The 9,874-nt window shown below is 42.1% G+C and overlaps 1 long non-coding RNA gene across 1 annotated transcript; it reads right to left on the bottom strand.

The window, feature by feature from the left end:
* Positions 1-339: 339 nt before the first annotated feature.
* Positions 340-7,140, bottom strand: LOC121138648. The gene is made up of 4 exons (XR_005875549.1): positions 7,041-7,140; positions 6,297-6,531; positions 5,469-5,563; positions 340-840 (listed from the first exon to the last, which is right to left on the bottom strand). It is a non-coding gene; the product is annotated as an uncharacterized LOC121138648 (long non-coding RNA).
* Between the last annotated feature and the right edge of the window lie 2,734 nt (positions 7,141-9,874).

Genomic DNA, 9,874 nt, shown 5'->3' with positions numbered 1-9,874 from the left:
AGTCTCACTCTCTCTTTTCCTGGAGTTCGGCTTCCGGTCCAGTTGCTAGCTGAGATCTGCTGGGCTTCTCGGGGTTTGGTATCTTGTGAGTAATTTTCTACATAAAATACTTAGTTTCACTTTCCGTAATTGTGTGTCGCATATCGTTACAGCGTCCGTAAAGCCAACAGTGTCCAAAATAAATAAACAAATAAACAAACAAACAAATAATCTGGGCATGGTGGCACATATCTTTAGTCCTAGCTCTTAAAAGGCAAAGGCAGGCAAACCTGAGTTTAAGTCAGCGTTGTCTACACAGAGACCCTGTCTCAATAAATAAATAAATAATTACAAAGCTCCAATTCAATGGTCACACAGACAGCTCTGGTTCAATTAAATGGAACATAAAAGCAAACCAAAAGTCATGAATCTAGGAAAGGGACTGTGGTGTGGGGGTTGATAGGGATGGGAGAAGGCAATAAGAATGTGTTATATACAGAGACCAATACCATAGATTCCCATGGAAGGTTTAATAGGAATATACCAAATCTTGAAAGAAAGTTAACTCAAAAGAATAGTGTTACTGGATAAAAAGTAAAAATTGTCTTTCTGAAACAAACCTAACTTTGATAAGTAAAGTAAACCTAACAGCCTGCATATGCAAACATATACAAATATAAATGACCCAAGAGTTCATCAAACTATCCCTTCTACTTTTATTTTTACAATCTTCCATAATGAAAAGCCAAGAAAAAGTTTCTATGTAAACATGATTTTCACCTATTAAGTGTGACAACCATGTAGCAAAAGTACAGGAAAACAGGCACTCTGTCTCAGAAACTTCCAGTAGGTAGACATCTCCTATGAAAAGGAATTTGCTCACAATTATCAAAAACTGCAAATGTGCATCCTTCCTGATGTAGCAAGGTCACCTTTAGGAATTTGTCTTCTATCTCTACTCAGACATGCGTGAAATTACAATGAACACAATTCACTGTAGTTCTTGTCATAGCAAAGACTAGAAACATCCCACAAGCCATCAACTGTGAGTTGTCTAATTATACTATGCCCATGTGAATTCTCAAAAGTCACAGAAAGGAAAAGAAAGTTTACATGTACATATAAGGTAAGTTCTTTTGTATTAAGTTTAAAAAGCAATACAAATTAAAGTATAAGCTGCAACTTATACAAAGATTGCAAGACTAGTTAACAGAAGTTTTTTTTAAAGCCTTTTCTGCCTTGGTCCTTTTGCATTTTTTAAATCTGGAACCATGTAACTGTCACTGTGAGCTGAAAAGGAACATATAATGATATCTGTTGTCTGGTTTTATAAAATCCTGCACTTGGAAATGATACTCCATTTAGAATACTTGTTATTCTTGAAGATAGAATTTCCAGTAAAGATATAAGTCAATAAATTCTTACTTTAAAAAGTTTAAACAAATACTCCACACAGATGAAAGGGGGACAGCAGATCAGTCAGAAGTGCAACTTGGTTAAGTTTTTAACCCAGATGATACTTTACAATGACCCTGGGGTCTTCTAAAAATACCGGTGCCCTCCATCCCACCTGTACACAACTAACACCAGAAATTCAGAGCATGAGGCCCTGGCCCCAAACCACTGACCTCAACGCTTTTAAAATGGTGAACATTTATTTCTAGATATTCCCCCTATAAATTATCAACCACAACACTATTCCCTACTGTAACTTTCCTACTCAAATAACATCCTTGCCAAGATGCATATTAACATGGGAGATACTAGTTGCCAGAGAAGTAAATTAACTGCAATTTCAGGCACACTATACCAACTATCACAAACACTGAATGTGGGAGTGACCAAGATTCCTTGTGTTCTTTTTACTGAGAATTTGTCTCAATTTACCCTAACAAAGGTTTCCTATGTTCACAATAATCTCTATACCCTTGTTGGGGAAGTTATTTGTCAATAAAGTACTGTTGAGCCTATAGAAAACCTAGATAGGAGGGACTAGGAGTCGAGGAGGATTCTGGGAAAGAGAAAGACAAGAGAGTTCGAGATGTAACCGCCATTGGGGTAGGAAGCCTGGAAACCTCTCCGGTAAGAGACATACTTAGATTAACAATTATGGGGTAATTACTTAAGTCAGAGCTAGCCAGTTAGAAACAAGAAAGGCCAACAGCTTCATAATGAATATAGCCTCCTGTGTGTTTATTTGGGACTGATGCGGATTTGGAACCAGGCGGGCGAGAAGGCTCCTCTCAAGGAAAGCTTCTCTTAACATAATGGTGATCAGGAGTGGGATCATGAATTTCCACGCAGAATGACAAAAGCTTTAAAGGAATTTTAGAAACAGAAGAACGGAGAGAAGCACAGATTTTGGTAGCAGCATTTTCCTCAGGTGTGCTCTGTTTTGCTAGCGACAAGCCGAGATTCACGTGGCTCGCTTACTGGAGTCTTCCTGACTCGGCATAAAAAGAAAAAGAAAAAGAAAAAGAAAAAGAAAAAGAAAAAGAAAAAGAAAAAAAAAAGAAAAAGAAAAAAACCAACAAGGTTGTTTTAAGAGACTCTGCTAACGATTGAAAGGTGTGTACGTACAGCTGGAAGTGGCAGCTTTTGCTGGATGTCAGCATGGACTGAGGCGGTAAGCTGGAGTCATGCTTACGCCCGCCATCTTGACGGAAAAACCGGCAGTTTAAAACAGCCGTGGTTTTACAGATAAGACACGTGGTCAGAAAAACATAAAGATTTACAGTAAAGTCAGACTTGGATGAAGAAAATCTCTAAACGTTTACAGTGTGTTTTAAAATATATGTGAAATTGAGAGAGAAAATGAAACGGCAAAGTGGTAAATAAATACAAAAGCTGGCGTTGTGGTGGCGCACGCCAGTAGGAATTGCTCCAGAGGCAGAGGCAGGCAGATTTCCAAAGAGAAACCCTATCTCAGAGAAAAAGAAATAAAAGTGAAAGAAATAAAGTAATAATAAATAAATAAGCCACACAAAGATGGAAAATACACAGAGAGTCTGGATACTGTACACTATTGTGTTTTTCAGTTTTTTGCTTGCTCAGGAAGGAACTGCTGCTAAAGTACACTTGATTATAAATGCTGCTGAATTAATCCAACTTCTATCTTTTGAAAATGCCTTGACCTCAAAATTTAAGGATATGTTACTCGGAAAAGGAGTTTTAATTTATGTTTCCACAGAACATAAAAAGCTGAGGATTTCTTCCAGACTTCTGTGGTTTGACGAACCAAGACCCCCAGAAGCAGTGGACCAGATGTTCCAACAATTGAAACAGCTAAGATGATGCAGTTTTACAGGCCCAGAAAATACGGACTGATACAGGTTTCTGTGTTTTGTCATGATCCCCATGGTATGAACAGTGCCCCCTTCCAGCAGGAAGCAGTTTGGAATGAGCGACGTCCCAATTCCCATCTTGTTTATAAATCTTTGTTTTCATTTAAATGGGATTGTTTATAATTGGCTAGTGATCACAGCCAATCTTTTTTAATGGTAAAAAGGGGAATTATGGCATGGGTATTGTTTTTCATTTATTGATACAAATTCAAGGTCAATTTTGTGATGTGTTTATTTCTCCTCTTGACTAAGTATTGTGCTTATACTGATCTTTTACAATGTAATGCATAATTGAATACAGACTATAGATAGTTACTTATAATAGAATTTCTAGTTACATAAGTTAGGTGTTCTAGATATACAGAAATATATTTGAGATAGATAGACAGTCTTCAAACCTCTCAAAGACCTTCAGAACATGGCATTTAAAATGGTTTAGGGTTTTTCTTGACAATGAGAAATGTCTGCTCCTGGCAGCACCAATTACATCTGAGAGGAAGATGGGCATCGAAGAAACTTGTTATGGAGTTTGCTTTCAACATGGCAATATTAGCCATTTGGGCAAGAAACTGCTCTTGCCTAGACTGTTTGACTCTTGTTGTATAATCCGGACATGCAGGACCCACAGAAAAGTGACTGCTGAACTCAGTCTTACAGGGTTCCTGCTTCATGGAAGAGTCTAGGAGACGTTCTGCAGGACAAAGAAAAATGACTGACAGACTGCCAATGCAGATGGACAGTTTGAAATTTCCTGCTTTGCTGAGAAGTGTTCCAGACACATTGTGGCCTATGGGCTGAAGATGGATGCCCCAACGTTACAGAGGAACTTCGGGTGACTGTCCAGGCAGTAAGATATCTCTGTCAATCCTAGTGTTTATATATTATCCTTCTGTGGTCTTTGATAGAGTTGAAGACAGATAGTTATAATTATAGTTTTCCTTAGTTATGATAAGAGATAAGCTACATATAGAACTTTAGACTCACAAGAATGGGATAGATGATATTTTCTTTAGATCTTGCTAAATGTTAATAGACAAAATGTTGTAATTGTGTTCTTACTTGATAACTGTTCTGTCATATACAATTTGACTATGTTAAAGTTAAGACCTTTCTTTTTGTTTAAACAGAAAAGAGGAGATGTTGGGGAAGTCTTATGTCAATAAAGTACTGTTGAGCCTATAGGGAACCAAGATGGGAGGGACTAGGAGTCCAGGAGAACTCTGGGTAGGAGAAACACAAGAGGGTCGACATGTAGCCGCATGGGGTGGGAAGCCCGGGACTATTCTCCGGTAAGAGACATACTTAGATTAACAATTATGGGGTAATTACTTAAAGCAGAGCTAGCCAGTAAGAGACAAGCAAGGCCAACAGCTTCATAATTAAGATAGCCTCCTGTGTGTTTATTTGGGACTCATGCGGATCTAGAACCAGGCTGGCGCGGCAGAGCCCAGGCGACTGGCGGGGGATAACCAAAGCGGCTAGCAAGGAAAAAGCTTCTCTTAACATACCCTAAATTAGAAAAACATACCTACTTATAGCAATAGCAACATTTTCATTCTAAGCTGTTAAGTCAGGACCTGCCTCAAACCTCTAAAACTTTACAAGCAGGGTGGGGCTAGAAAGTGCAGCGAGTAAAGGCATTTTCTGCCAAGCCTGACCACCAGAGTTTGATCTCTGGGACCCACACAGTAGGAGAGAACTAACTCCAAGTTGTCCTCTGACCTCTACAGCCACACCATGACACGTGTAACCACACAAACCCAAATATATACACAAATAAAATGTTTAAGAATAAAATTTACAAGTAGCAAGAAAGAGGCAGAGAGAGTAGGGTTCAACTACTGAAAAGCTTTTGAAAATGAAACTTAGGATTTAAAGACCAACTTCTGCCTCATCTTAGACCATCATCTAACTTTGGCAGCTTGATTTCTAAAATGTAATTTGGCATCGCCTTAAATGTTTAACCTAAACCTCTCTTTCTATCCTGTATGTTTCCCCCAATTATAGACAACATCACATTCTGTATAGCTGGTCTTCCCAGAAGGTTCTACCAATTTTTCACTTTTTATACACAACTGACACCATCCCATGACATTTTTAAGTCAAAAGATTTAAACAGAGCTTGGCTTTGAGAGCCTAAGTCACCTTGATTTTCCTTCGGCAATGCTGAGTTCCATTTTTGTTTTATTTTCAGGTGTTTCACAACCGCATTCAGCCTGCTGGCGTTGGAATGGCATCCTCTGGGGAAACAGGATTGATTAGTTAATGGAAGGTGGTGGAATCTATTCCCATCTAAGTTAGGCCTCAGACTTTATTTGGGTCCTCTCCCTTCTCACCCCAACCCATGTAAACCAAGTACTAGCTCAGCTGCCAACAGAGTGCCAGGGACACCAAGCAAAGGTGCTCACCCTTAGGCTGGAGCTGTCCTAGAACCCCTGCTCTGTGGCCAGGAGCCCACAGGTCAGCTCTTGCCCAACATCTAAGGCATTTGCAGGCCACGACTGAGACTGTTCTAAGTCCTGCCACTCCAGGCAACCCAACACCTCACAGCAGAAGAGGAACAAAATGCCACTGCAGGATTTACTCAACCTCAAGGTGTTACTAAACACTTCTTCCCAACCATTAAAAACTCTAAAAATAAAAACATTTAAGAGATCTTTCTGAAGTTTTCCGGACAGGGCGGTTTGAGTCAAGTTAGATCTAAGGAAAGGTTGGACGGCTGAGGAGTTTCAACTGGGATGAGAGTCCCTGGAGGAAGCTGGGTGTGTGGGTGTCAGGCCCTGCCCTCCACCTCCTGAAACCCGAAACCTCAAACTCCAGGAGCTTCCCAAGCTTGTATCCCCATCACCCGCCAGGCGGTTCCCATGGATTTTGCATTGAGGCTGAAGAGCCCAGCAGGCTGGAGGGAGGGAATGGCGACTCCCTCACTCCCTCGGGCCTTGGGGGCGGCTGGCCCCAAGGCGTCACACTCACCGAAGTCCAGGAACTGTTTGAATGACAGCGGCGACGGAGAGAAGCAGGAGTAGCGCTCGATCTGTTTGGGGACCGGCTGCTTGAGCAGCCGAAAGAAGAGCCGCATCCTCACCCAGGCAATGCGCAGAACCGCCAAGACGTCGCAGACTGCTGCAGGGGCCGGCAGCGCCTGGGGAGGTTCACCTCCACCTGGGGCTCGGCCTTGGCGCCAGCAGCGCAGTCGCTGCCTCAGCACCTAAACAAGCTCCAGAGGCAGTAAGGCTGCTGTGGCCCGCTGCCCGCGGGTTCTTGAGCTCCGCCCAGAAGAGGCGGGGCCTGCCGCCGCACGTACGCGGCGCTCGTGGGCTCTGAGGGGCACGGGGGGCACGCGCACGCCGCTGATTGGCTGCCGCCGCCGCCAAAACTTTCTTAAAGCCCCGGTAACACGCCCAAACCTCCCGCCCTCGCTCGCTCATGCATCTTACCCGGTTCTCCGCAAACCTGGCTGATGTCTTTCCCTCCCTGGATCTGGTCTTCCAAGACCAAAAGGTACTTGGAGACCTGGAGGACGCTGGGAGCCCACGCCCTGAAACACGATATTTAGCGCAGCCCTAGACCTTTCGAACCCCAGGCCCCTCTCCTGGAAGGCCTCCTCGGATCAGCTGACTGCTCGGCTTTAAGTTGTTCCTTGCAGTCCAATGCTTTTTCAAATTCTTTTCCTCTTAACTACATGGTTTGTTTCATTCCCTCCAACAATACTGGTACCTTAGCACAGAATTAAATGGAAGTAACTGCTTTGCTCCCTGCTCCCCAGTCTCCCCACCCCCAGCTACTGGTCAGGACCTCTGCTCCCTGTCTGCCCACCTTCACACTAGTGAATACATTTGGACTGATTGTTACCAAAACAAGGATTGTTACGTCACTGGCTGCAGTTCCCCGCCCTATACGTCTAATTACCACTTTAAGCCAATAACTGAGCAAGATTCTTAGGTCACTAACTCTATTCATGCCACTCTCCCTACTACCACCATTGGAGGAATCCATTACAAATAAAGGTCATTAACACTCGATGTCCATGTTTCCTAAATCCTCTCACCCCAAAACGGTTTGATGGGATTAATCATATTTCATTGCCCCGTCCCACCCCCACATACACATCCATTGGAAAGGTTCAAATTAGAGCTACTAATGATTCTTTCACAATTTCTCACCACCATAGAACCCTGACACAGTTTCACCACTATTTGGGGGCAGGTATCTGCTATGTTTACACTGCTGGATTTTCTTTGCATGATAGTGAACTTGAATTCATGGCTCAGCATATAAAATCTGTATTTCCTAGTGGCTATATGAAATACTGCTGGCTTTAACCATTACCACCAAACATTGACTTAATTTTTGATAACATGTAAACATCAGCTACAAAAAAAGATTAAAAAAAACTTTCTTCTTAATCTGATTATTAGTGTTGTGGTGGAAGTTCTACCCAAGCCCCCATCCCTGTAAACCCTGCTGCATCTCAGAAAGTCTGCCAAATGATGACCCCTTCCCCAGAGACGCTCAAGACCACTCCCACAGGGTATTTAAACTGCCCTTCAGAAACCAGACTCGTAGTTTTCCAGTCTCCCTTTCCTGTCTCCTCTGTAAAGAGTGTCCGAGTCCTGAAAATTGGAAAAATGTGAAAGAAGCCTGTATGATGGAAACTGGTGCTGGTTCATGGCTCAGTGACTCAGCCCTTAACTTGACCCTATCATAAGCATGCTGTGTGACCTAAGACTGGTCTCCTAGCCTTTCTGTCTCTCGGTTATTTTAAAGTCAGGTGGAGATGTATGGATTCTCTCCCTAGTATTTGTGACAATTAAATAAAACAAATCACATCTAATACAAATATAAGACACTTTTGTACATGATAACAGTTAATCTAGAAACTAAACCAGTTGATTTCAGTGGTGGTTAGATCTCTTAAGTTTGAATCATCTCAAAGTTTTTCCAGCTTGTTGTGCACAATAAGGTCTTACACAAGCTCTCCGTGGTTCTTAATGAAATCTCTAGCCCATTCACAGCAGCAGCACCTGGAAGCTTGTTAAAAATGCAAATTTTTGGATTCTATCACTGTATTACTGAAACCATCACCTCGTAGGTGAGGCTTAAGGACTCACCCACAAATTCTTTGATACTCCTGTCTTCAACAGATACAGCTCAATCCTCCTCCCCTGCAGTGGGCTAGATTTTGCAGTAGCTTCTAACAAGTAGATTATGGTCAGAAGTGATGAGATTACACTTCGTGGTTAGGTTAGAAAACTACTAGGTCCCACAAAATACCTGACCAGCATGCCTCAAAACTTCAAGGTCATTAAAAGCAAGGAAAATTGAAGAAACTCTAGGAGATTATGACTACTAAATATAATATACTCCTGGATGGAATTCTGGGGTTAAAAAATAACAGGTTTAAAAACTAAGGTATCCTGGACTCTGGACCAAATATGTTTAATAATCATATATTTTGGTTCATGAGTTGTAATCAAGGTACCAGCACATCCAACATCCTTTTCCCTCCCCTCTTTTTCTTCTCCCATCCCCTGCCCTCCTCCTTTCCTCAGTTCTCATTTTTCCTACTCCCACTCCCCTATCTTCTGCTCTGCCTCACAGTTTGGAAGCAGATGCTCCTACTGGAAAACCAAGAGATGGAATAGCTCTGGCCAGAGACTATACATCTCTCCTACCAAATGCCTTAGATTACAGTTAATCACTTAAACCTAAAGGGAAGTCTTCCCTGTCTGAGAAGTCCATCCCTTCCCCCTGCTACGTGGTTTCCTTATGAACAATACATCCCATTCTAACCTTCACAACACTGTGCTATACCATTATTAATGCTACCTTCCATACTAGACAGTGTTTTGCCCAAGTACCTGCCATTATTTAAAGTCACAACAAGTATTCATCAAACAAAAATGAACAAAACTGGGGCTAGAGAAATGGCTCAGTGGTTAAGAGCACTTTCGTATCTTCCCAAGGACTCAAGTTCTGTTCCCAGCACCCACATCAGATGACCCACCTATAACTCTAGCTCTAGAAGATCAGATGCCCTCTTGTGGCCTCTGCAGGTACCTGCACACACATTTTTATAATCTCTATAAAATTCATTGTCTCTTTCATTGGTAACTACCCTCACTCTTGTACACTTCTCCATGAATTGTATTTATGCTTTGGAGATAAAAATAGCTCATGCTAGTTGCAATAATGAGAGATACAGACTAACTTGAAAACTAATGAGCTTGATTCTGATTCCTAGTTATAGTTCTTGGTTCAAGACAAGACAATGTTATGGGGTGCCAACATAGAGTACACAGACACAGTCTTTTGCCAATTGGGTTTTTGTTTTGTTCATGGGTTTTGTTTTGTTTGTTTTTCAAGACCGGTTTCTCCGTAACCCTGGCTGTCCCAGAACTCACTGTGTAGACCAGGCTAGCCTTGAACTCAGAAATCCACCTGCCTCTGCCTCCTGAATGCTGGGACTAAAGGCGTGCGCCACCACACCCGGCTAGAGAAAAGGAATTTTAAAGGTCAAAACAACATCATAGTATCTTGCTTGGCAGTTG

This window comes from Mesocricetus auratus, unplaced genomic scaffold (assembly GCF_017639785.1).
Source record: "Mesocricetus auratus isolate SY011 unplaced genomic scaffold, BCM_Maur_2.0 contig_7264_pilon_obj, whole genome shotgun sequence".
In the NCBI taxonomy this organism is placed as follows: domain Eukaryota; kingdom Metazoa; phylum Chordata; class Mammalia; order Rodentia; family Cricetidae; genus Mesocricetus; species Mesocricetus auratus.
Note: the sequence above shows the minus strand (reverse complement) of the source record. Positions and strands in the feature narration are given on the sequence as shown.